The sequence below is a fragment of the Ambystoma mexicanum genome, chromosome 6p, assembly GCF_040938575.1.
Source record: "Ambystoma mexicanum isolate Mex_15411 chromosome 6p, UKY_AmexF1_1, whole genome shotgun sequence".
Classification (NCBI taxonomy): Eukaryota; Metazoa; Chordata; class Amphibia; order Caudata; family Ambystomatidae; genus Ambystoma; species Ambystoma mexicanum.
The window spans coordinates 658313695-658341544 of record NC_090935.1 but is presented as its reverse complement, the minus strand read 5'-3'; the positions used below and the strand labels follow the sequence as shown (position 1 = coordinate 658341544).

At 47.2% G+C, this 27850-nt stretch overlaps 1 protein-coding gene across 3 annotated transcripts in view; it reads left to right on the top strand.

Moving 5' to 3' along the window:
• The window catches only part of LOC138511696 (general transcription factor IIH subunit 2), a 1250606-nt gene that overhangs the window by 775080 nt on the left and 447676 nt on the right, over nt 1-27850 (top strand). The gene's annotated exons all lie outside the window — the stretch shown is intronic.

Below are 27850 nucleotides of genomic sequence, written 5' to 3'. Positions count from 1 at the left end.
AAGCCAACAGTCACTCTTTACTAGGGCCACAAAGTAGCTTCAGACACCACGCTGGTGATATTTTAGAATGCATGTTTGTTCCAAAAATACAAAGTCTCAGCAATCAGTAATTACTTTGTGAAGAAAGCAATCACGCAATTTAACCCACCAAGAGCACTATTGCTTTTTCCTTAATGAGAGCTCAAAACTACTTGGCCTGCAGTCCCTCTCTTATCATTAAACAAACGTTTACTTTACTTACAATTGACTTTGTTTAGTAACAACCGTTCAGAGAGCTCAAAGTCAATATGGCAAGTCACTTTCTGCTTAGCTGGTGAACATTAGCAGTGAGCAATACAAATAAACAGAGCATAACATTAGATTGGCACATTCACCAGTTCAGTGTTCAGTTGGAGTCACATTTGACTCTCCCAGAAAATTAACTGGTCCTCGATCAAAGGTTTGTATAAGTTGAATAAGACTGTTCTTTTGTTCCAATGTCTCACTTTCCATCGTAAGAGATCTGGAGCCACAAAAAAAATATTAATTGATCTCATAGTGCAAATTGCTTCGAAAAGCAAAACACCCTGCCAAGGCAGGTGTAGTCCCAACACTTCCAAATTTAATTCAGCAGGAGCGAATTCGGGACAAAACAGCAAAATTATGAACCATTTAGTTCGCTGCTGTAGCAATGCTAATGGCTTTATGTTAACTTTACGGACAAATGTCTGTATCAAGTCAGGTAGGTATATTCCAGTTGGAATAATGCAGCCTGATTTCTTAGTCACAGTGTAAGAAAGAAGTAATGTTACCTCCAGCAGTTCAGAAGACAAGGTGGCCCACAACTGCAAAAGCACACTGAACACTCTACCGCACTCCCTACTACGCTCTGCTTCCACAAGGAGCTTTTGAAGGCGGTACAAAATCCATGGTGAAAAGAGTTGAAAGACTCTGCAAGCCACTGCAAAACTCAATGTATCTTTGTCACAGAACACTCTACTGCACTCTACGCTACGCTTCACCTTTATGAATAAGTCTGCGTAAATGTTTTTGTTTTGTTTCTGTATGGGTTTGTGTGTGCGTTTTCAGCATGTTCTGCACATGCCCTGATTGTCTATTTTATTGAACCTGGGTCACATGGGCAAGGCTTTATGGATTCATTGGTCAGCAAGATTGCTGTATACCCCTGACCCTCCTTTGCCCGACTCCCCTACTTCGCAAGGTAATACAGAAGAAACTCACATTGATACTCATTGCTCCAGTCTGTATGAGAGAGAGTGGCTTGCACATAGTATACACATGTTGCTACAAAAACCAATAAACTGCACACTGTCACAATCTTTTAAAATAACATAATCTACAGATAACACATGCCAGTATACAAACTCTGAACTAGCCTTGCTCCTGAAGTTCTAAATTGCAGTTACCTGACTCTGCCACACTACTGTATGGGCATACTTCAGGAGGCAAGAAAACCACAACTTAATACTAATATTTTAGGAAGGGTGAAACTATTTAACTGGTGTAAACAAAAATAGCTCAATCCTAGTGATTGTTCTTCAGCACATGTTCACCTACCACCATTATGTGCTGGACTAGGTTAGTCTACAGTTGCATCAAGGTACAGTTAGCTGATCTAGTAGCATTCAGACTGACTTGAAACACTGCCTTGCAACATAAGGTATCCTGATAGAAGGTTCCATTTGGTAACAGGTTTTTAGAAGGGTTGAAATACATCCACCCTCCTTGGCACAGCCTACACATTGTACATTAGCCTGGCATCTTAATATAATTCTGTGTAGGCTCATGAGACCCTCTTTTGAGCCTGCACACAAGGCCTCCCTCAAATTTCTCACTGAATTGACTTTCATTTACATCAATTAGAAGGGGGAGCAAACTTCATTCTCTCTCCATAAAGCAGTGGTGTGCAACCTGTGGCTCGCCAAATGTTTTGCACTATGATTCCTCCCCATTGACTCTGCTGGTTCGGGCTGATGGCAGTTATAGTGCATGACATCTAGAATGGCAGAGGTTGCAGAGCCTACAATAGATTAATCATTGCAGTTGATTGCAGTTTCATATTTCAAAATGTTGTGTTAATCCATTGAGTTACTAGCTTTCTTTTAAGACCACCATACTCTAGGTGAAAGAGCACTACATACACTTGAACATGTGAAGAGCAGTCATGTTTTAGATGGACAGAAAACGTGACTGCAAGGCAAGTCCGTTTTTTTGTGTCTTCTGTAACAGAGCGAGAGGGGTGTCTGGTCACTAAGTCTACCTTTACACAGTGGATTGGATGCTGCATTTAAGATTACTCTAAACAGCACACAGCCCCTTATATTCACTCCTCTAGCTAACTCTGCATGGGATACTGTGGCATCATTAACTTAAATATCCCTTTGAATGCCTTTTGCAAATCTGGGTGGTACTGCTCTGCAATGCATGGAATGCAGACGCTACTTATCTGCCAATTGTCTTTTTGTGGCTTATAGTCACATGCCTCCCTTCCTCCCCAAATGCTAGTTTAAGTATGGACGCTTAATTGTTGGTTCTTGTCAAGCCTGAGGGAGGTCACAGACCTCCTCCCTATCCATGGAAGTTGAATCGAGTACAACCCTCCCATTATGGTTGGCAAGGGTGGCTGATGTGATACTAACAGGACACACTGTGCCGTGGGGGAAGAGGGTTTGGGAGCAGTTGTGCGTAGATAGGGGGATTTTAGGGCAACCAGGAAGAGATTTAGGGTACTTGATTGGATACGACGGGGGACAATGGGGATGTGACATTCAAACATACAATGATGCAGCAATGAACTATTCCATACTTCTCTTTGCCAAATTATGAAGTCTCCTTTCTAACCAACCTGTGTACACCCTGTAGTCCTATCTAAACACATAGCATTATTTCACAAGACTCATGGAGTGAATTGACAAACATGATTTTGCACATAGAAATGAAATGCATGAGTTGCTGGAGGCAGCCCCAAACCAAAAGCAAATGAGCCAACACAAACACTTGTTTTTAACTTAACATAATTTCATAATGTAGGAAAACTGAAAAAAACGGGTTTTGGATCACAAGCTTCCCATTCATGCTTATGGTTTATTGCTAATAATGTCCGGGCATATAATGGAGTGAACGTTCTCCTCCAACTCTTGTTAATTTACAAGATAAACTTCCCAGAGATAGTTGAAGCATAGTTGTGCCCTTCAGTATATAGCAAAATATATGTGACACAACTCAAGCATTTATCTCGGGCTCAAGGCACACCAGCAACCCTCAGCAGATGATTGCAGGCAAAAAATTGAAGTGGTGCCTGTTCGCTCAGTACTTCACAGCTTGCCACCACTCGCCTAGCTCGTGCAGTCCGCACGTGTTGATTGTAAGGACTTGTTTTCACTGGCCAAATTCACACTTGACCTTTTGCCGCCGCCAGCCGGGAACCTTCAAACACATGGACGCAACCGCTGTCCTGCCCGTGCCTATTAGGGAAAATTACCAGCACCTGACACGGGTAGGACGGTCCCCTTAAGAGGCCAGCAGCGTGCACTTGCAACATGTGCACGCAACCTTCTGGCATCATGGGGCTTGTAGTTCCCTTTGCTAAACACAGTCCAGGGCCACAGCGCACTGCATCTCCAAGGCTTATTAGCCCATGGTTGGTGACTTTGGCCACAAAAGGCTCCAAAATCCCTCACACTTCTAATGGACTCCCTCCTGCCATGTATTCCTCATCTGACATCTATATCACTGCGCTAGCTGCTCTTCTGAAACCTTTCCACCACCAGGGGGTGCATCACAGCTCTGTGCTGGTTCCGCCTTACACCTCTAGGCGCCTGGCGCCAGACATGTCTTTGGAGGCAATATATATAAAGGCACCGCGCCCCATGACCTCTGTTATTTTCTTCCACGCACTATGCTCTCTACCAGGAACACATCTCTTACAGATTTATTTGTTTTTACAAAAGTCTTGCTTTGTCTCTAGAATTTGTTGTGACGGCGAATCGGACAAGCTCTTCGGGGATCAAACCTTTTACGGATTGCAGGTGCCAAATCTCTTTGTGTATTTACACCACATATGCCTTTACTGACTAGAGCGCAAAGCAAAGCTGTTCACCTTACTCCACTGTAGAATGTGTACCCCCTGATCCCTACCCGTCCGTTAGGACAAAAAGAAGAGAGCAATGCAAGAAGGTCTGCCGGTGGTTCTTCTGGGCGTCCCTCGTCTTCGTTGTCAAAGTAGAGGAGCCACCACTCCATGGAAGCCCAGGAGGAACAGGCCCCGGAGGTAGCTTTTCTGACCTAAATCCCCTCCAAAGGAATGGTAGGCTTTTGGTTTGAAGATCCTCGACATTCTGGCAAGACTCCAGTACAGGCAGTTCAGGCCCCGACTCCATCTGTGGCTGAAATGTCAGAAGCTTCGGCCCTGGCACAGAGGGCTCTGGCTTCCGGTGACCCGATGAATCCCACCACACTTGGAGGAGGTAGCACGGAGTCTGCAGGATGACGCAACAAGATTGCAAGAAAGGGGCGCACTGTTTTTGTCTTCGGATGTCAGTCCTCTCGCTTATGGTCCTGAGCTCCTCGAGCCTAGGTCTCTGTTACATCAACACCTCTTGTGCATTTGCCAGATCTTCCTTTGGTCTTTGGTTAGTGTTAACAGAGGCGGTAGAGCACATCCCAGAAGGGGAAATGCAGGACAGATTTCTGCCCACTGCTACAGATGACAGAGGCTTCCCGTCAGATTTTGCTGTGTGGTCTGGTCACAACAGACCGCATAGCTAGGATGTTGGCTACCTGCACCGTCTTGAAGTGCTTTTCTTGGCTGAGGACCTCCTGGTTTGTTACCGACGTCCAGTAGAAGTTCCTGGACATGCCCATTTGATGGCATGAACTTGTTCGACACCAAGGCTTATGAGTCGCTCCAAATATTCCAGGCCTCTAAAGCGACAGCCATGTCGTTGGGGCTGGCTGTGCAGCAGGAGCGTCCAGCGAGTTAAGTTAGGCGGGTAGGGCTTTTTGTCCTTTTGCCTCTTAAGCACAGAGGGCTAGAGGCCAGTCTTCCTCAGGCATTCATATTTTTCTCTACGTGGCTCGTCGTAAACCAGTTCTAGCATTGGCACAACCGTACCGGATGTGCAGCCTGTTGCACAGCTTGGGCTTCTCCCTGAACTATAAGAAGTCACAGGTTTCACCTTCCAGCCTTTCCAATTTATCAGGCGGTCTTGGACACTTGCCTGTGTCAGGGTTTCCCATCCAAGGACAGAATGGCAAACATCTTCAAGATGGTCCAGGTTTTCCAACCTCAGACTATTGTTCCATCCTCAGGCTTTCTTTGCTTGCTGGGTCTTATGGCATGTATCTTGGTGGTACTGCAGGCACGTCTGTGCATGCTATTGCTACAGTGGCTCCTGAGCTCACAATGGTCTGTTTCAGGGACAGAGTTCAGACCTTTTTCTGGTCTCGGAGAGAGTGTCTGGAGACCTTCAATGGTGATCTGTGAAAGACAACCTACTTTTCTGTGAACCCTAACAACAAGCGACCCTAGTCACGGATGCGTGCCTGAAAGGCTGGGGTCGCTCACCTACAAGATCTGAAAGTGAGCGGACTGTGGTCGCCATCAGAGTCCTGAGAGCACATCAGTCAGAGGGCAATCGGGCGGGCCCCTGGTCACTTTCCTTCACTCTGTGTAATGCAAGATTGTACTGGTCCTGACGGACAATAATGGAGCCATGTGTTACTTCAACTAGAGGGGTGGTGTGGGCTTCTTGCAGCTGTGAAGAGAAGCAATACGATTATGGTTCTGGGCTCTGGAGAACCGCATGTCTCAGACTGCGACTAACCTGGCCGGCAAAGAGAACACTCTAGCTGACTCACTGAGCAGGCAATCCTCAACTTCCCACGAGTGGGAGCTCTGCCAGAAAGTTCTGTATGAGATGCTCTCTGAACTGGGGTTCGAAGTTCTGGAGGAGATGCTCTCCCACTGGGGTTTTCCCCAGTTGGCCCTCTTTGCTCCCGGTGTAAACGAAGTGCAGGTGGTTCTGCCCTATGGAATTTCCTCGACAAGGTGCTCCTAGCGGTCAAATCGAACTTCAGCCTGCTCTATGCAAACCTGCTGACACCTTTCATTTAGCTAGTTCGCAGGAGACTGTGTCTGTTGTGGGCCATGATGATCTTGATGGCTCAGACTGCTCCCAGTGAACGTGATCTTCAAGTTGTTTGACATGTCCATCTGGCGTCTTCCGCAGAGAGAGAGAGAGAGAGAGAGACACACTCACACTCACACTCCCGGGCCAGAACAGGCCTAAAAGTTGGTACAGTGAAAGGGTATATTGCGGTCATTTTGGTCTTCAAGAGGACCCGGAACAGGGCTCCCTTTTCACGATCGCCAAAGTCATTCAATTCATGAGGTGTCTTTCCAATATGTTTGTTCCAAGCCAGTTTGTAGTTCTGGCATGGGATTTGAATTTAGTGTTAAAGTTTTTAATGGGAACTCCGTCGTTTGAGCCCCGTTGTTCTTGTTCTTTAGGACTGATCACCCCTAAGGTGATTATCTGGTTGCCATCACTTCACCTAGGCAGGTGAGTGACATCCAGGTTCTGTCTGTCAATCCTCCATACTTGTTTTTCTCCAAGTGGAAGGCGACATTGAGTTATGTCAAAAAAGGGGTTGGACCAACCTTAGTACGAACCAGCTAAACAACATTATAACTAACAAAGCGCCTCTGTGACAGGTCCAGGTCCAGGGGCCACTTATAGTGTGAACATTCTGAGGCAAACCGCTTGCTTTATTTAAACGGCATCCTCTGTTGAAACGCTTTTGTCAGCTGCAGCACTGCGAGCCTGTTAGCTCTTGCTGCCTTGTATCCCGCTTCCTGGAGGAGGCGGGCCCGAGGCTGTCACGTGACCAATCACGTGGTTTTGGACATCTATTTAACGGCAAGCAAGCCACCCTTGCGGCGTTAAGCCCGACGGTGTAAAGGGCGCTGGCTGTTGTGCGGCTGTTTGGCGCTGGAGGAGCGCTATAGAAAGGTAACTGATTGCCAGTCTGCATATAATTCTTGATTCCTAGGAACAGAGAGTTCCAATTTCAAGTCTAACAGTGCCCCCCTGCCCTGTCTGGAAGAAAAGTACTCCTATAGGGAGTTTTGGAAATCGGGAAAACTTAGGAAGGCTGTTTTTCCCTTTTAACTAAGAAAAAAAAAATTCTCTTTTAAATCTTTTGTTTGTTCTTCTTAACTATTATCACCCAAACACCAAATGAGACTTCGTAACTCACCTGACACAGAAATCATGTCCGATCAGGATGGCTCATATTTGGGCGGAGGGGAGGAGACAGGAAATGTTGCCCATAACACCCCCATCCAAATCCCAAATCAGCCAGCCCCGGAAATTGTGCAAGCCCTCATTCACACGCATGGGCAGCAAATAGTGGAGGAAACTGGCCCTATCTCTCTCACCCAGAAAGGATGGAAGTGAGGAGTAGAATATACAGTTACCACAAAGAAGATAGAGTAGAATAAACAATCACTTCCCCAGGAAAAGAAATAAAACTGTGAATGGCCTGACTGACCTTTTGACTTGCACATGGCAACCCTATGATTGTACCCAAGAGGTCGAAGAAAGGGTATCCCCTTCTGAAAGGTCTCAGAATACCCCTATACTCTCAGACATTAACATACAAAATGAGGTAATACCTGATACTTCTCATGCCCTTCCAGTTGGTTCTGTTATCGCCCCTAGCAGAGATTCCCCTCAAACTGGTGAAGGTACATTGTCAGCTCTTAGTTTCGTTTTAAACTCCCTGCTTTCAGTTTTTGAACTTCTAAAATCGGAGGTGCAGACCCATGCTGGCTTACACTTGGAACTTACCAATGAAATGTCCAAGAGTGAATCAGCCATGGTATCTCCAAGTAATACTATGAACACCATTCTGGTTCCCACCTTAAAAGAAATGCAAGTCGAAGGTGTGAAACAGGGGTTGGACATTACTCAAATTTTCAGCTTATTGAAGGAGGGTGCCACAGGAACTGCTGCTACACAGGAACTCTTACAAAATCTCCCGAGGAAAGTCACTAACCTTCAATCCTTCAGTCAGTCCATCTTGGAAGAGGCCCCTAAGGACAGCACAATCTTTGATGATACCCAATTATCAGACTCAATCCTAGAAGAATTCAGGAGATTGGCAAATATCCATATTGATGCGTTAGAAGAGATCTCTGATAGTTCTCTAGAAGAGAATGTTAAGACTTCAAAAAGCCTGTCACGTAACAAAAATAACTGGATCCCAGAGGCTTCTCAAAACTTCAGAGGGAGAAAGAGGCAAAGAAGGAAAAGAGGGCGCAGCGCAAAATTCACAACCTCATTCCCGTTGTCGAAAAGAGCCAAAAAAAATCAAAAAATCAAAAGAACCCAGCTGTGAAAAATACAGGCACAAACTCCTTTCTAAAAAAACTGGCTCTGCCAATTGATGGGAAATCGTCAGAAACCATTGCATCTGTTATATTGGCTCCTGATTTGTTAGAGCTCCAGCCGAAACCAAAACAACCCTATCAAACTAAGTATTGGAAAAAAAGGTCCCTCGCATCAAAATAGTGATCTCCAGAGTCCAAAGGTGGAAACCTCAAGTGTTGGTCTGCAAACGGACCCTATAATATTGTCAAAAAAGGTCCTGAAGACACCATGTCAAAAACTAGGGGCTGGAAACATGATCGCCCCGATATTTTTAAAAAATAAGGCACAAAAAATCCATAAAGAAAATCCCATTCAGGACTCTACTAATATGACTTCAAAAACAACTGTGAAACTGGCCCCAAAATTTCTGAAACCTGTCCCAAATCCAGCTTTACCAACAGCCCAGACTGTCCCTCATTATCCATCTTGTATTGAAGAGGAAGGGGTTTCAAGATCCTCACCAAATGAGACTGATTGTTGGAACGGCACGGGGAAATAGACATTTCGCTTCTCCCACTCAGGGGAATGAGGACCGTTCGCATACTACACCTGTAAAGATAAATGATGAACAGGATGTGGGTGGCTTTAAAATACCAAAAGCGTGGCTGAGACTGGTCAAACAAAACGAGAACAAATCACTTTGCAGATCTGTGTTATTGTCTGAGATTAAAAAAAATCAAAACCTATTTCTTTTCATCTGAAGTCATTGAGTATGTAAAATTTCCACTAGGGAGGACAAGTTCTATGTGGAAATCGGACTGAATTCAAGTAGATCCCAACAAGCCCTTTTTAATAATAAAAGTGATCTAGTTAGAGATGGTTTGATGGTCTACAAGACCAGTGAGGAGGGCTTATCTGAGATCGAACCCAGCTTAAAACATACCGGGGTGGAGGAAGTCCCAAAGAATGAAGGTTCAGCTGGGAACACGAGTCAGGTAGGACAAAGGTTGCAGGAGTAAGCCTAAACAAGAACCTGATAGCTGAACTCCCAGAGATAATCTCTCTAATCCTGAAATTGGGGGCTGAGGAAAACTGCCTTTAGGCAAAGTGGTCTAAGGTTAGTTTCCTGGAATACAAGAGGCTCAAGTTTCCTGAAAAGTAAGAAAGTGAAAGAGGAACTCATAGATCTAAATGATATTTTGCTATTCCAGGAAACTTGGATCGTCAACCCTATTCAGATCGAGGGTTTCACAATTCTAAGCCTATGAGCCTCGCAAAAATCGAAAGGGAGACCAGCAGTTGGGATGATAATCGCACTCAGAAATTCCAGCATAAAAGAATTCACACCTATATGTAACAATGAAGTGGGGATCCAAGCATGTAAAGTAAAACTGGAAACGGCAGCCCCCCCACTTCGTTATATCAATCAACATCTATTGGAATCCCGCCAACTCAAAACTGCAGCACTTCTAAGAATCTCTGGACTCTATACTCACAACGGTGAAGGCCGATTACGAGGGAGCTCACATTTTATTAGCAGGGGATCTAAATGCAGATTACATTCACCCCAGGAGTAGCTCGCCAGTGTAACCAAAGATGAGCAATCTACGAAAAGGAAAACTGTGGAGAGGCTTTTTGACCTCTTGGGACCTTTAAATGATCCATGTAAAACTCAAGGGGGATGGTAAAGTGGGTGTAACCTAACGTCAAGGGTCCCCCTAGTCTACTCTAGATTACATCTTCGTTTCTCCCTGACCTCTCAGTCCTCTGCCCACATTTTTCCCTAAACTGGAAAGGGGGAAGCGATCATGCAAGATTAGAACTTCTATTTCCTGACATTCAGAAGCCTTGGCACCCGAACAAAATGCAGGAAATCGAAGGCCGCAAAGGAAAACTGAGAGTAGCAAAATACAAACCGGGTGGGAAAGCATTGAACAAACTCCTCGAAGAAGTTCCCCCCCTCACTTTGGCAAAACGAATTCCACCCGGAGAAATGTGGGAATTTCGTTTGGTCTATCTGCCCACCAAGCGAACTAAAGGTTGCAGACAAGCGCCGTATAACAAATGGGCAGTGAGACCCAATTATATGTAAAGAAGATCTAAGACTAGCCAAGCAGACTTACAGAAATTGGTCAAAAAACCACAAACATCAGAAAATACAAGAAGACGGAGAGAGAATGCTCTATCTACTCAATGCAAATAATTGCAGAAATTTCTGGGCGGCATTGAACCAACTAGAGAGTGGTCAGAATAGTTCTCTCTGCAATTTAGTCCCAGAGAAAGAGTGGGTGACATATCGGTCAAACAACTTTAATAAAAAGGGGTCCACAGACTTAAGTTTGCCATCAGACTCTTGCTGGTCTCTCAAATTCAAGGAACAAGATACTGTGGAGCTTATACTATCATCGTCCATATCGAAAGCGGCAGGTCCCAATGGACTCACTTATCGGGTTCTTAAAGATAATCAGAAAATGTGGGCCAAGCTGCTGAATGTTCTCTTTAAGGAAATCTTGCAAAACAGGATTTTTCCACCATCATGGAAGAACACACTGGTTCTTCCATTTTTCAAGGGGGGGCGATTGGTTAAGCCCGGCAAACTATCGTCCAATCGCCCTCCTTGATATTGACAGCAAAACCTTTATGCGGTTGCTGCTAAAAGACCTTACAATTTGGGTGGACTCCAAGCAGATTCTCTCTAAACATCAAACAGGTTTCAGAAAATGGCTTTTTACCAGCCTAAACTGGCTCATTCTGAACCTACTAGGTGAAAATATAAGTGAGATAGAGGGTGTTCCGCTCTTTGGTGCTTGGGTCGACCTGTCCAAAGCATTTGATCTAGTAGATGGATCCCTTCTGTGGAGGAAACTACACAGTTGGGGGGGGGGGGGGGGGGATTCCAGCTTCTCTACTAGCAATGCTTATGGAACTGCATAGAAACACCACTATAAGAGCGAGACTGGATTACCTGGGCTACCTGTCAGATAAAATACAGGTATTTAAAGGTGTGAGGCAAGGCTGTCTCGGAGCCCCCCTTGTTCTTCAATTTATTCCTGTCAGATCTTGGAGATTTTTTCCCCCTTTCTCAATGGCTAGCCCGAGGTTAAATGGGAGGAGGGTCCATTGGTTGGCATATGTAGACGACTTGGTCCTGCTGGACAACTCGGCGATTGGTCTGCAGCGACTTTTGTCCAAATTAGGGGAATATGCTATACAAAATGGGCTAATAATCAATCCCTTGAAATCCAAGATCCTTATTTTCAAACATCCCAAAAAAAATCTGGGCTCCAGAAAATGGGTGTTGGACGGCAAAGTAGTTCCTCGGGTTGAAGAACTTACCTATCTTGGTTATGAAATTTTAGCTTCCCCCTCTCAGAACAAAGCATCTATGGTTATTCTGGACAAAGCCACAAAGATCATCTCTCAAATGAAGAAGCTGAATGGTAAATTTTGCAAATTCTCATTTCTTCCCCTCGTCAAATACTACCTGGCCAAGGCAGTCCCGGTACTTCTGTACGGACTGGAAGCTAAGCCTCTGCCTTGGCATTACAACTGGAACAAAGTCGAGGGTCTCCTGTGGGGAATAAATCACTAAATCTCCCAATGTGTACTCCATTAGTGAGTCTCGGATTCGAGCTAGTTTTGACCTCATTGGGTTACCAAGCCGATTGGAAACTCCTCTCCCTCTATCGTGAAATAATAACAGCTGGCCAGTCTACTTTCTATTTTGAAGTAAATGAACATCTCTCAAAATCAAAGTAACTCAATGGTCTGAAAAAGAAAGTGGGTGACATTCTGATCAGGCTCGAAACATCACCAGAAATCCTTATTTGCAACCCAAAGAAAGTAAAAAAGCTTCTGGAAATAAAAGATTGGATCAATACCATTGACGGAGTAAGGAAGCTTAACCCCCAAAACCTTTTTTTGAAAGTGGATAGAAAACGGGGGTCTCTTCCTCGCTACCTCCAAAAATTTCCAGATAGAGCTAGAAGAAAGAATTTCTTGAGATTAAAACTTAACATAGCCCATTCGGGAGAGGTACTGGCCAGAAGAAACCAGGGTGACAAAGCCATCAAACTCTGCAAATATTGCGATCCTCCTAGCCACCAATCCCTCAAACATCTGTTAATGGAGTGTGAGGGCACATGGGAAACAAGAGCTTCGTTGCTCGGAAGATTTGTGGCTAAAGAGGAGAGCTTAATGTGTGACCTGTTCTGGGACAGACTGATTGCAGGCCAAGAAATCATGCTCACGGCTACAATAGTAAAAGTTCTGGAAAAATTCTCTATACTTTTAAGTTCAAAAGTCATGAGCTAGTCATTCAAGCTTTAGGTTGGCCTTGCCCAGTCACGGCTTGGTCGCCCCGGTTATCATCTGTGATCTTCGGATCTTACTCTTCGGGCCTCTGTTTTCGGTTCTTTGTTTTCTGTTTTGTTTTAAGAAGTTTCTTCTTACTTCTTGTTTTTTTGTAAAGGTTTTTCATGTAAAACCAAAACAAATAAATAATAATAAAGTATGTACATAAAAAAGGGGGTTGGTCTGCATCAAACGTTGCTCCTACTGCAAAGATATATGGAACTTGAACCTGTAGTCACAGTTAATACTTTCAGCCACATTTGCCTAACAATGAGTGTTTCTTTAACAAGTAAATATCATAGCAAATGCATTATATGTTCAAAATCACAGTATAAAAGAGCATACATACATTGTAATCTTCAAGCTATGCTCAAACAGCCGACACGTGTTTTGATCTAAATGGTCATCTTCAGGGAAAACCTCAGTCAGAAATTCATCTTTTTCTTGTAGTTCCCACTTTGGGGTATCTTGGTATTCTCCCTTCCTTGGGGTTTCCTGGTTCTCACCCCACCTTGGGGTCTCTTTGGGGTCTCCCATCCTTGGACTTCTTGTTTTTCACCCTGTCTTAGAGTCTCTCTAAGAATCTCGGAGAATACTTGGTGCATTCACAATTCGGTAAAATACCTATGAAGAAAATTTTGTGGAACCTGCAAGGAGATCATCCCTGTGGGACCAGCGTTGAGCGCCGGTTCACCAAGAGGTTGCAAACCCTGGATATTGCGGGAAGATCATGGGAACTGAGACAGCTCACGAATTGTAAAACCTCCAATGCAATTTCTTATATTGAGTGCCCGTCTGGCAAAAGATATGTCGGTCAAACTAAGAGATCTGTCCACGAGAGAATTGTAGAACACAGGTCCAGAATTGGTTGCAGGAAACTGGATGCCCCGTTGGTGGCACACTATGTAGATTTTCAAAACTCAGCAGATGAGGTGCTTTGGTGGGTCCTAGATACAGCAGGATCTGCCACCAATCCTAGCAGCAGTTTAAATCGCAAAGAGCGCTGGTGGATACATAAACTTCAGACCCATAATTTGGGGTTGAATGAAATCTTGCCCTTTGAGTAACTACTGGGTCCTGCAAGGTCATACCCTGAATGGCCAAGCTCAAACTAACTAATATAGAGTTGGGGTGTCGTTTGCACAATGATGCCCAACATAAATGAGAACAGTGGGCTGGCAGAGGCACAATATTCACAGAGATATAAAGAATTGATCCCAGAGAGTGTTTTGATCCATTTATTAGATGGGTACCAAGATGTGCCATGTTTTTGGGCTTTTGGATTTGAGTTTGTTCTAGGACCACGTGGGATGGGGCTGCCAACACAATTGTTCTACACTCACAGGCGGGATACGTTATCAATGAAGCATGGATCGAGCCTTGCACAATGAAAGTAGTGTAGCTGTCTAGTTGTTGCAAGTATTTTATAATAGAGGCTCGATGTTATGCAGCACTTTTGTAAATTGAGGCTAGGAGGCCGCTTTGTGCACCACAGAAAGGAAGCAGATGCCGTAGTCCGTTCGGATTAACTAGGGATGAAGAGGTGAGCCGGCTTTACTAGCTCGCATTGAGAATACAATGCAAGTAACATGCTTTGCTTACGGATATCTCGATGTGGTTTCCGACAGAATACCATGACATTCATTTTACAGCCTGGTGTGATACAGACGGCACACCTTGGTGCTGATGAATGCAAAAACTCTTGGATGTTTTATTACATCCGCAATGGGGCAGTAAAAAAGTTCATACTGTAAGTATAGCACATGCCTGTGATTTTTGGATGGTGCTGGCGGCCATGATGGGTGTTCATGGAGGTATGGCAAGCTTATTTTGCAAGTGGCTTCCCTCAGGGCACTCTGTTTCACTTTGCAAAAACCTGCAAAATATACATTAGTGTTTTGAGAGCACATCTGCTCGGCTATAAGGCAGGGTAGCTCTGAGAGAGCAGAAGAGCTTGCAATGTGGTGATGGTTTGGAAATATGACGTCCGTTGGTTCAATGTTTTATTTTATTGATTTATGGTTGCCATTTAGGATTGGGCAAATTGAGCCGCCTCTGAAGACTATGAACATGTGTGATGGGGCCCCAGTGGTTTGATAACCTGGACTTTACACTGATGATGTAATTTTCAGTTTGGGAAACCGATGTTGGCAGTTAGAGCAAGCATTACATGCATTAGGGGTAATTGGCAATATCTATGTATTTGCCTACAAGATTTATAATGATGTCCTGTCCTGAAGAAGGCAGTAGGATTGAGATAGCCACTGAAACGTCAACACAAGTAATGTCTCTACTCCACTTTCTGTAGATTCTTCCACGAGGAGTCCACTAGAGCTTTAAATTCATGTTCATGGAGTGATGACGTAGTAGATGAATGTTTTCCTGTCGGAGATCACTTGAGCCGCAATAAAATTTAGGACACTGCACTGCTGATTGTATTGTTGTATTTGATAAATGTATGTCGATGTTTTTAAATGTATGTTGAGCACTAACATTATTAGAAGTTGTTACTGATATATAGTGTATATTATTACCTTGCTTCTCTGCTGGAATTTCTTGGCTACTAGAATAATGGGTTTGAATTAGCGACTGAGTTTATATGTCAGAAGCCTTCATGTAATGTTTTTTGGGGTCACTCTGGGCTCACCCTGCCTTGGGGCTTGTTGGTTCTAACCACGCCTTGGGGTTTCTTTGGTTCTTCCCAGCTTGAGGTCTCTGTTGGCACTCCTCAACCTCAGTATTCACCTTTCTTTGTCTTTGCAGCCCTCCTTCTGGTTCCCTGCAGGCACTGCATACCTTCATCTTCTCGTGGGTGCTCTCTGGGAGGGTCAGTGAGTCAGTCTGACGCAGAGCCGCTTACGTGGCGTGTCAAATGGGTTTTTAGTCTGAGGCGGTTTGCTCTTGCTTCCTGCTGGCTTCCGACAATATTCTGGTGGCATCTTCCCTGCATGCCGCTCTCACTCTGCTCTTGTCAAGACTTGATGGTCGTGTAGCCGATGGAACCTCTGTCCCCAAGTACCAATCGGGCAAACAGAAAAATACTGCTCCGAGCGGTCTTTGAGGCCACAGGTGGTGATCTTCGTCAGCCGCAACAAGGAATGCCGGAAGGTGCCCCCGATGACCGCTGTAAGGAAAACACGTGATTAGGTCAAAACACGGAACCCCAGATTTGCATGTGACTGTATAATAAGTCTGGAATAGGGCTTACCCTTAAGAGTTGGTCAGGACTTAATAAAGATGTAACGAAATGTGTCAGAAGCAGCCAGCAAGGATGACAAGATTGATGAAATCACCACCTGACGTAGAAGCCAGAAAACGTAGATCAATCAGAGTAGTCCAAGAACATAGTTCATGACAAAGGATAATCCGATAGCAATCCAGGGACAGAAATATGGTCGAATCCAGTAGAGGCAAAGTTCCAAACCACGGTACCGAGAGGGAAAAAGCCAAATCAGAGTCCAAAGTTCAATCCGAGGTCAATAGTAGCACACTTAGTCCGTAATCCGTAGCACGCCCAACAGGATCAGCTGTGAAGCGTTGAAGGCAGTCAGCGCGTCCCTTTTGAACGCTGACTGGTGATCACATGACTCCGTCAACCGTCACGTGATCGAGCGTGTTGAGGAGGAGCTCTCAGTTGCCGGCAACGGAGACGTTGTAGAATGCCCGTGGCACGTCTCCATGGCAACTGCCACCGATTGAATGGAAACCAGTGTTGAGATGGCAAAACTCTGCGTCGTTGACCTTGTCCCATTCCTTGCTGGCAAGTCTTTAGGGGAGAGTGTGTTTTGTGAGGTGTGTTCAAAATACGTCGGGGCGTGGCAGCTCTGCTCCTCTGGCTTGGACCTGCTGACTGCTAGCAAAGCGCGCTGCGATCTCTCCGTGGCCCCATCCGCTTCTCTGAATGCCACAGCTGGCGTACTCTTATGCAGCCTTGCCACACCTCCCATGAGGCGGATGATTCTGGCTCTCTCGAGCCCCAGTGGCTTCTCTTTCTTGCTGCTTCAGATTGCCTCTTTATCTGGCGCACCCCCACGGAACTGAGCCATCCACTGTTCAGCTCTTTCAGGTGAAGACTGTAGATGCTTGTGTCAGAAACCTTTCTGGTGATTTCTTGTCCCCTAAGGAGGGTGGGTAACCCCCAGTGGGATCCCACTTGCCCTGTCCCCTAAGAGGTGTTAGGTATAGGGGCCTCACCTCTCTAGTCCCAAAGGGGGTGGCTCCCCTTGGCGAGAATGCACAAACTCCTTGGATATATATCATTGTGGGTATGCAAATTAGCCCAAATACAATCCTATATGCTGCAGGAAATTGTTTTTGGCTTACAGGGCAGTGTATACAGAGATACAGATAAAGAGAGCGATATATATATATATATAGAGAGATATATATAAAGAGAGGGAGATATAGAGAGAGGGAGATATAGAGAGAGGTGTTAATAGATATCCAGAGAACACTGGGTCCTTAGTTGGTATATTGGCGACACCCAGACCAACCCCAGCGAGTTCCTGCCATGCAGAGACGCATAGCTGGCCAGGAACAGAGTTCCCTTAAGGGAACCGGCCATGAGATGATGAGGAGATAGGACTGTCCTCCCTAAACCTACCAAGCTCCCCACACTTGACTCCGGTTAATATGTGTATGCTTCAGAAATGGATGCTAACAATACGGTTATCCATTTAAGCGTCAGGAGTTTGGAAGCTCATTGCAAACTGTCAGATCTAATTCAACTCTACAATGCTGTTTGCAGAGACCGGCTCAATCATTAGAGGCTGGGTGATACCTTCACTGTTGCTGGCACAGACCATCCATGTTTAGTCCAAAGTAAAACTGAAGCTTTCTCTGTGGACCAAGTAGACCTCCAACAAAGAAACTGTTGTCAAACATATGCAGTTCGCTACGCAAATCCTCTTCAGACACCCTAATACAGTCCACAATCAGAGAAAATGCTGGCGGTTTAATAAATTGAAGTCTTTGTGTCAAAAGATGGATAGGTCTAATATTCATTTTGGCTGATGGGCCAGGGCTTTTTCAGATCTATGACTGCCCACCCAGGATGGTGTCAACTTTTCTTGGACTCATGCCGGTTCGGTTGGAGGTTCTTGATGTTTGGGAACGTTTAAGGTCAAAATGGTCAGCTGAGTTGAACTGTCAGAATGTGAATGGTAAAAGAAGTAACCCTGATGGAAATTGGATCTAAAGAAGTGGTCTAAAGAAGCAACCGTGATGAAATTGGATTTTAAATTGAGGTTGTTGAGCCAGAAAATATTATGTAGACATTTTCTCTAACTCCAACTCCAGGTATACAACCTTGTACAAAATAGTAAGACAACGAAAGGAGATCCCACTAATTTGGAGACGGTTGAAATCTGAAGGGGAGCCGCGGGGGCGGGCCTCTTATACTGGGACGGCCTACGGAGCATGCATAGGCGGGTCCTAAAAGGACGTAGATAGGACACAAAAGTGTCGGAAGTTTTCCTATAGGAAAAGGCTATATATGTGTACCGAGCGGTCCCCGTCTGACGACGGGGAATATTCTAAGCATGTGAATCCATGAAAGATACCAATGCTGGAGAAATGGAGTTACATATAAGAAACTATTCCCGTAGGTTGTATTGGACTCCAGAGAGAAACCAGTTGCTAGGTCTCCAGGATGATGATCATTGCAGGGGTTGTGCGGATGGAGAAGAGACCCTACTACACATGTTACGGAGACGTTCAAGGGTTACATTGTTTTGGAGAGAAGTCCTTGATCAAATTGAATTGGTTGTGAATGATGAGATTTTGAGGTGCCCCAAATAAACATTACTGTGGTTAAGTAGGTGGTGTATGGGAGTGGACTATCATTTAAGAATGTGGGTTGTTGGAGTGCTGGTGGTTGCACAGAAACAAGTACTAAGAGTATGTAAAGCAAGGACAAAGCTGCAAATAGAAACTTGGCTGAGTGAGTTGGTTGTATTGTACGCATATGAAAAGGTGATGTTTAGAAAAGGAGTGCTCTGATTGGGGTATACTACTATTTAATACTAGTTCTTGAAAATGTGAATAAAGCTTTTAAAAAATAATGCTGGGGGCTCACAGGCAAGTCATGGTAGTTTGAAAAGTGCTATTCCCGGGGTACCTGTGTTACCAGAATCCAATAAACCAGTACATTTGCTCAAAAGGCATAGAAACTGCCAATTTCAAGGTAGGGGAGGGAGCTACTTACCTAGGTTTATGCGAAATCCATGGCCCTCTTTATATGTAGCCCCACCTCCCAAACGCTCCATACTCCCAGCTGCCTCTATTAAGCTCAGCCGATTCGAGACCCTCACTCAATTGCCTTCAGAGTTGTAGACCCTTATCAGAATCCCAAGCCAGGAGGAGGAATCGCACAGCGTTGTAAGCGCAGCCTTCGCTGAGTAAATGCGTGTGTTGGAAAAGGGACTGGAGGTTGGAGGTTGGAGTTTAGTGATGGTTGGAGCTCAGCAAATTCTGAGGAGAGATGGGAGGAGCAAGGATAGTAGAGGGGGAGGAGGAGCTGGAAAGGAGTTTGAAAGTGAAAGAGGGAGAACATCAGGAGAGGTAGTAAGTAGGAAAGCTTGGAGATGGAATAGGGCGAACTTCAAGAGAAGTAAGGTAGAGGAGGCTGAACATCCAAGGAGGAGGAAAAGCTTTTAGGTGAAAAAGTAAAACATCAGGAGTCTGAAGAGGAGCAAGAGACTATTGCATTTTGGAGCACATGGGCAGCACATGGACCCTTGATGAAAACCACACAATCTCACTGAGCAAATGTTATTCGTAAAGTGCCACCATGTACATATCATGGTTTTGGTGGTGCCGTATGAGAGGCCATCATTGATGTCATTTATGAAATAATCTGTGTACTGTATTAACAGTGGGTGGTCAGTCATTTTTTCAAAAAATGGGTAAAACAAAAACAAATTAAAAAAGGGGGGTTGAGGGGAACCACCCCATTTCGAATAAAAAAACGTATTAAAAAAAAAAACTTTTTTTTTGACATTATTTTTTCAAAAAAATGACTCGACATTTTTTATTTCATAGAACTTTTTATTGGCATTTATAACATACAACTGAACAAAGAAACCAAAGCGCCCCCCCCTAACATGCCCTACCCTCCCACCCCCACGGGTCTTGATACATCACTATATTTCTCTCAAGTTCAGTCCATTATAGTGTCCTTACTTTACCCCACCCTCACCACCAACCGCCCGTTCTACACATAGTCCAAGTTCCCTTGGATGGATCCACTCATGCTCCAGAGTCCTCCCCTACCGAGCCACCCCCTTCTCCTAGTCCCACACCCCATATCACGCTAATCCCAGAAGCCTCATGCTACGCGGGCACCAAGCAGCCCTGGAGTCTCGTTTGAGAAATTGCAACACCAAATCCCAGTCCAAAAGAAACAAATGATACACTCCTCTCAATGAATGTCACCATCTCCAATGCCGCTAACCTCCAAATGCTTCCTACCCATTCATGCTCCGTGGGCCCCTCCCTTGCCTTCCATTTCTGTGCGATCACCAGAGCCCCCGCCATCACCAAGATCACATATAGTTTCCTCTGAGCCTTCGTCCGTATCTTGTCTAGGGTACCATCCAGCCCCAACATAAACAACCCCGTGTTCGCTCCTCCAGTGGTAGCAGTGCCCATCATGTCTCGCACCCCTTCACGGATCTTGAGCCAGAACGGGACCACCTTTGGGCAGAGCCACCACACATGTCTCCAGGTACCCTCTTCCCCCCACCCCCTCCAACATAAAGCGGTACCGGTTCCAGGCCGATATATTTTAGCTAACCTGTGGGGGGTGAGGTGCCACTGATACATCAGCTTCACCCAGATTTCTTGAAGTTGCAAAGAGTTAGTCAGCCGGGAATCCGCGCCCATAAGGATCGCCATTGCTCCAATGAAATTGTTTGCCCAGTTTCTTTCTCCCAATTAGTCATGAAACCCCTCTTACCCACCTCCTCCCCCTCCTTGAGGAGCCTATATAGATCCCCCACAAGATGTTTGTCCCTGTCATGATCTCTGCTTCCAAAAGGTCAGGGATTTCCCAACTCCCTTGGAAGCAGATCCATAACCCAGGTTCCGAGTGCCAACCAGTCCCAATTGGGACCTTTTGGACCCAGTCCTGGCGCCAGTGGCACCAGGCTCATAAATATGCCCAGTCCCAGCGCTGGAAGCGCCGGGCTCATAATGCTTGGGTGGACTTACCTGCAGCAGACTATGCTGCTTACTTGCCTGCCAGTTTGAGCCTCTGATCCTCTTCTGTTTGGAACTACTTTTCCTGTTGGGTGGGGCAGGAGCCACTCCCTAGATTCAGAACACTGGAACTCTTCTGGAAAGCAGGAACTCTTTTCTTACCTAGGCGTGGCTGTGGAAGGAGACACCTAAGCACTACAGGAGGCTATTTAAACCACACCCGATGGATGAATCTTGCTTTGCGTTATTCTGCATCCTCTGCAGCAGAACGCTCATCGTGTCTTCTGCATCTGATCCTGGGCCTAAGGAAAAAGGCTTACCATCCTGAATCCAGTCTTCAGCAACACCTATAAAGACAAGAAAGAACAGGTTAGCATTACGGTCTTCAGTGACAGCTCTTCACTTACCTGGTCCATCGGCTGTCACCAATGCCTCGCGCTGCATTCCGGCATCTGAAAGACAAAAGCTTCCTACTCTTCGTGCGCTCCGGAGGTCTTCACACTGCATTCCGGCATCTGAAAGACAAAAGCTTACCAACTCTTCGCATGCTCCGGAGGCCTTCGGCGCTGCATCCCGCATCTGAAAGACAAAACAAGGTGCGTTTAAAGACATTGGGGAACTTTAATACTCACATGCCATTACTCCTTTCCACATCCAACCCAGTGGGTATTCCGGCACCCTGCAGCCGCTCCGAACTTGTACCTGCAAAATAAAAAGACAGTTAGAGCGCATCGTGAAGCAGGCAACAAGCGCTTACTTACGTGCTTCCAGGCGCTTCTATTCATCACACGGGCTCCATCTTCAACTCACTTCAGCCCGTCATCCGCCATCGCCGGAACCCTGCAAAACAAGAAACATCATTACTAAAGACTTTAAAGAAATTAGAATTACTCGAAACTTACCGGTCCTCTGAAGTCAAGAGGCCTGCTCCCCTTATCCAGTGAAGAAACTGGTTACAGCACCCTGCCCCGAGGCAGATGGAGAGCACGGCGTTCACTTACCTAAGGTGAGAGCGTTAACCTTTGGGGTTCTACAGGAGAAGAGAAAGGGAAGAAGAGAGAGACATTCAATAACCCAGTTCCTTAATCCCATATTTTCTATCTGCAGACATCTTACCCTTCGAGTCAGACATACAGTGCACAGAGGTCCAGCCCAAAGAGCCAGCCGTGTGTTACACATCACCTTTGAAGATACGGTATACGCCCAGTCAAGACCGGCGCCTCTACGGGAATCAGGTGAGCGTTACAGTCCCCTGTGTTAGTACAAACATATTTCTCGAATTGGGTAAGCTCCCTAGTGGCTGCCCCTTTTATAACAGGGGCCCAGTGTCTGAGCTATAGATATTGGAATCGCTCCTTTTCCCCCACCCGAAAGTGTTTTTGCAGCTATAGAAGTCCCTCACCTGCCCTCCTTCATAAAGATCCTTGAGGCACCTACAACCCCCCTCTTGCCCCGACTCAAATCCGGAATCAATCCGCAGCCCAGGGGTGAACTGAGGATTAACAAAAATGGGTGTAAGAGGCGATGGGAAGGTAGTGAACTGAGATCTCCGTACCGCTTCATCCCATTGCCTACCCACCAATTCCTCAATCGCACTGCAGTACATCCTCCTGGGTCTATGCTCCAGAGGCAGCCACAGAACCCCCTCCAGCCCGTAACCCACCACCACTCTATCCATTTCCCTCCACACCTTCCCCCTGTCATCCTTCAACCAGTCGCGTAGTATCCGCAACTGGGCTGCCCGGTAATAATTCACCATATCTGGTTCCCCCAAGCCCCCCTATTTCTGGGCATTTGCATCAGCCTACTCGGAAGTCTAGGCCTCCTCGACCCCCATATGTAGGCCTGAGTGAGCTTTCTCAATTTTCTGAAGAAAGGGGCTGGTACCCTGACAGGTAATGCCATAAATAAGTACAACAATTTTGGAAGAATAGCCATCTTTACGGCATTAACCCTGCCTAACCAGGACACCGCCAGTGGACCCCAGCTCAAAAGCAGCCCCTTGATTGTCTCCAATATCGGGAGATAATTCGCCTCGTACATTCGCTCCATCGTACCCGTGATGACCGTCCCCTAATACCTTATTTGACCCTTCGCCCAGGCAAACTCGAAACTTTCCCTTAATTCCTTCTCCACCCCAGGGGCTATCTGTAAGCACAACACCTCAGACTTACTTTTATTGATCCGTAGCCCTTCAAGTCGACCAAACTCCCCAAAAGCTCTGTCAAATGCCTCCAGAGATACTCGGGGGTTTGTTAGGGTTAGCAACATGTCGTCCGCAAAGGCGGCCACCCTGTGTTCCCTCCCCCCAAACAGCACCCCTTTGATCTCATGATTAAGTTGGATTTTACTCAAGGGTGGCTCTAAATATATAGCAAAAAGAAGCGGCGACAGTGGGCAGCCTTGCTTCGTGCCTCTAGATACAGCCACTGGATCGGATGCCTCCCCATTAATCATCAGACACAGTGTGGGATTACAATAATTTGCCTCTATCCTACCCAGAAATCTGTTCCCGAAGCCCATCTTGCGCATGGTGGCAAAGAGAAAGCTCCACTCCACTCTGTCAAATGTTTTCTCAGCGTCAAGGGCCACCACAATAGGCTCCATCCTAGATTTATTCACTTTCTCTATAATATGGGCAATCCTCCTGTTGTTGTCGTGCGTCTGCCTTCCCTTAATAAAACCAGACTGATCTTGCTCTACTAAGGATGGAAGAAGGGGTTCGAGCCTAGCCTCCAATATTTTAGTAAAGATCTTCGCATCCAAATTAATTAGAGCGATCGGCATATATGCCCCACACGATGTAGGATCTTTGCCCGGTTTAGGGAGCAGCACCACCTTCGCTTCCTCCATAGATGGGGTTATTCCTTTCCCTCCTCCGAAGGTATTATATAAAGAAAGCAGTCTCGGGGCCAGTACGTCCCTAAAGGTTTTATAGAAATCTGCCGTGAACCCATCTGGCCCAGGAGCTTTGCCGAGGGGAAGGGCCGCGATAGCCTTGTGCACCTCCTCTATAGATCCTTCTCAAGCTCCTCCCTGGCTGCCACATCTACCTCGACAAGCTGACAACCCTCCAGGTACCTCCCCTGATGCCCTTCCACTGGGCTATTGGATCTATACACTTCTCCATAGTACTGTGCAAACTCCCTTTTGATCTCATGGGTCTCATCACCTCCCTCCCCCCCGCCGTCTTAATTCTCAATATTCTTCTATCCTTCTCCTCGCTCCTCAGCTTTCTTGCCAGCAACCTATCCGCCCTGTTCGCCTTCACGTAATACTTCTGCTTAAGGTGCAGCAGAGCCCTCTCAGCCTTAGTCGATACTATCGTATCCAACTGGCCCTTAATCACCCTGTACCTTCGTCTAACCTCTGCAGAGGGTCTAACTGCCAGCTCCTGCATGATCACTTTCAACTTTGCCTCTAGATCTTCCTCCATCTTCCTGCATTCCTTCTCCCTCCTCACCTTGATCCCAATAATCCCCCCTCTAATGGTGGCTTTAAAAGCATCCCATACTATCCCGGGGTCCATGCCCTCCGTAACATTCTTCTGAAAGAAGTGAACCATCTCTTGTTGCAGCTCTTCCTGGAGCACCACATCCTTAAAAATATGAGAAGGGTACTTCCATTTCCATAGCCCCCCTGCCCGAGACGGCAGTGCAAACTCCAAAACAATTGGGGCATGGTCTGAAATCGAAATCGCGCCCACCTCAATTTCCCTGAGTTTTCCAACCAGAGCACGGGACAACCATACATAATCTATCCTAGAGGCAGTTCTATGCACATGAGAGTAGAAGGTATACCCGCTATCATTACCCCTCTTTATCCGCCACGCATCCACCAACGCCAGGTTTTCCATTTTAGACAGTAACTCACTGGAGGGTTTAGTCTGGGCATGAAAGATTCTCGCGCTCCTGTCCCTGGCCGGGTCCCATAAGTAGCATAAGTATTATGCTACCCTTAGCCACCCTTTCCAGTTTACCCAACATAGTTTGTATAAAGTGATCCTGCCCTGTGTTAGGCGCATATAGGGTAGCCACCGACCAAACCTCCCTGCCATTTTGAAGGTCCTCCCTGCCTAAACCATCTCGGGAAGAGCCCATAACCACCACCTCCAAACCGTTCCTTAGGGCTACGAGGACCCCCCCTTTCTTCCCTTGACCGTTCGATTGATGGATGCGGTCAAATCCCTTCAGCCTCACCCTCATTCTGTCCTTTTCTTGTATATGCGTTTTCTGAAGGCTAATAATGTCAGGCTTTTCCCTCGCCAGCATAAGTTCCACCTTTTTTCTCTTTACCGGCGAATTCAGACCCCTGACATTCAGGGACAAGATTTTCAACCCTTCACCCATTGCCCAAAAACACCACGGTTCCCCCTCCGAGAAGACCAAGACCCATGCCATGAAACCCCCCCACCAAACCCGTAAACCCCCCCCTCACTGGGTGGACACTGCCAGCCTCTAGCCCCCCCCGACCCTCTCCCTCTGGAGCAGTGCCACTTCACCACCCCAGAAACCCCATTGGCAGGTCATCCCTGACCCCTAGGTAATCCACCATGACCCCAACCCTCCCCAGCCATTTCAACTTCAATTAGCACCCCTCCCCGGGTACCCCAAAGACCAAACAGAACGTAACCCAGAAGTCAACTTGGCAACCCCCCCTGCCTCTCCCCGCGCACCCGCAGCCTCTCCCCCACGGGGGACCTCTGCCGGGCCCTTCCTCCTCCTCACTTTCCTCCTTGGTACCTGTGTTGACCATTCCCACTCCTTACGTTTGGGACTAGCTCTCCCCCCCTCCAACGATTCACTTGAGGCTTGATCCAGCTCTATCCCGAGGATGGAGGCACCCTCTTCCATTGATGTGACGCTTCTCTGTCTTCCATCCAGCTCAAACACCAAGCCAAATGGAAAAGTCCACTTATATTTCAGGCCCCTCTTCTGCAGCTCCTGTTATAGGGCGCATCTGCCTCCTCTTATTGAGGGTAATTGCCGAGAGGTCCTGAAACAATTGAATCGATGACCCCTTGAAGCTGATGGCATCCGCCCCCCCTTGCAGCCCTCAACATTTTCTCTTTTTGAGCGTACTCATGCAACGCCACTAGGACATCACGCGGTCGGGCACCGGGTTCCTCCCTTCTGGATCCCACTCTGAGAGCCGTGTCCACTCTGACCCCCTCTGGGCTCGAGACAACAGCAAGGGGAGCAAACAACAACCTCACAGTCGATAGGAGGTCCGAATCTGAGACAGACTCCGGTAAAAACTTTACTCTGATGTTGGCCCTCCTAGACCTATTCTCAAGATCCTCGGTTTGAAGCTCAAGGTTGTGAGTAGCATTGGCAAGACTCTCCACCCATTCCTGCACTTTGAGAGTCCTCTGCCAAGTCTTGGAGGGCCCTTTCATTGGTGTCCACTCTTGAGCCCAGGTTGGTTAAGTCACTGCTCACTCCCCTTTCGCCCCCGCAAGTTCCTCCTTCATTTTGCCAAGTTGTCCCTGCATGACGCAAGCCATCCTATCTCCAAAGGATTGAAAGCAGTCTTCCAGGAGCTTCTTTGTGACCCTTTCCTCCCCTTGACCGTCCTCCAGGGCCCACCCCTCCTCGCTCCTGCCGCCCCCTTTCCTTTCCGCGGGCTCCGCCCCCTTCTCCTTTCTCCATAACTTCTGTAGCGTCCCCTCCGGAGATTTCTTCTCCCCTTTCACCGGGGTCCCTGGTGCCTTTCCTCTGTTTTTGGACATCCTTTCCCGCACCAAGCGACCCGGCCCCACAACCTCCCCTGACCAAACCCAACACCACTTCCACGTGCAGGCCTGTGATCCCCACTCATCTCCGGGCCCCCACACCACACACCCCCCAGGTGCCTGGAGCACAAACACCCTCTGCCGTGTGCCCAATGAGTCTGGGATGCTTTTCTCCTCTTGGAGATCCGATGCAATCTACAATGGCCAGCGGCCTCCGAAGAAGATCCAGATTGCCATACTAGCCTAATATATAACACAAGGGGGGGCAACTTCTCTGTACACTGCTAGCACACTCCCAGTGTGACCAAGAGAGCGGGGGGGGGAGGGGGCGAGGGGACAAGGAGCAGTCACAATAGTCCAAGCTCCAGATGACTTTGTGTCACTTTTCTCCCACAGAAATCTTCCTCCCACTGTCCTCCAACGGTCTTCCCCTCTCACTAAATCGTAATGCTGCTGCTCAATTCGCCGCTCTAGCTCCAGGCCTTCCCCTGCAGCTGCTCCGCTTCGTGCTTCCCCAGCTGCGGGCTCCTCCCCCTCCCTCCAGCCAGAATGGAGCCCCGGGACGCCCAGCCACCAACTCCCGGCTTCCCATAGGCTCTGGGGCAGCCGCTTCTTCCACTGGCGGGAGCCCCTCTCCACCAGAATCCAGGAGCCCAGCCACAATCCAAGGGGCAAGGAAGTGTCCGGGCCGGCTCCGGCTCACCCGCGGGCCCCCGCCTCACCGCCCGCGCTCCTCTGCTGCCGAAAGCTCTCAGAGAGCTGTGCGCCTCCCTCTTGATTGCGGAGAGCCCCTCCTCCGTCCACCGCTGGGCCCGGGAGCGCCCGCTTTCACCGCTTGTCACCAGCAGGACCCAGGGATACCTCAGTGGGCCAAGGCTGATCCAGGCCGGCTCCAGGACCCGTACGGTCCCTGCCTCCTACCAGGCTGCACACCCCGGGTCCACCGACGCGAACCCCGCCGCCGCGGGCTCCTCCTCCACAGGCGGCCTGGTCACTCTGCGTTCCTCTTCCTGACGTGGGCCCACCAACCCGACCAGGACAGGCTGGGCTCCGCCACTTCCGAGCCCATCTCACACCACCGGCAGGTAGGGGCAACCGAGGAGGGGAACCACTCCAATTAACCCACTTTTTTGGCTGGGAGCTCTGTGAGCGCCCTTAGCAGAGGGTGGTCTCTCCGGCGGCCATCTTG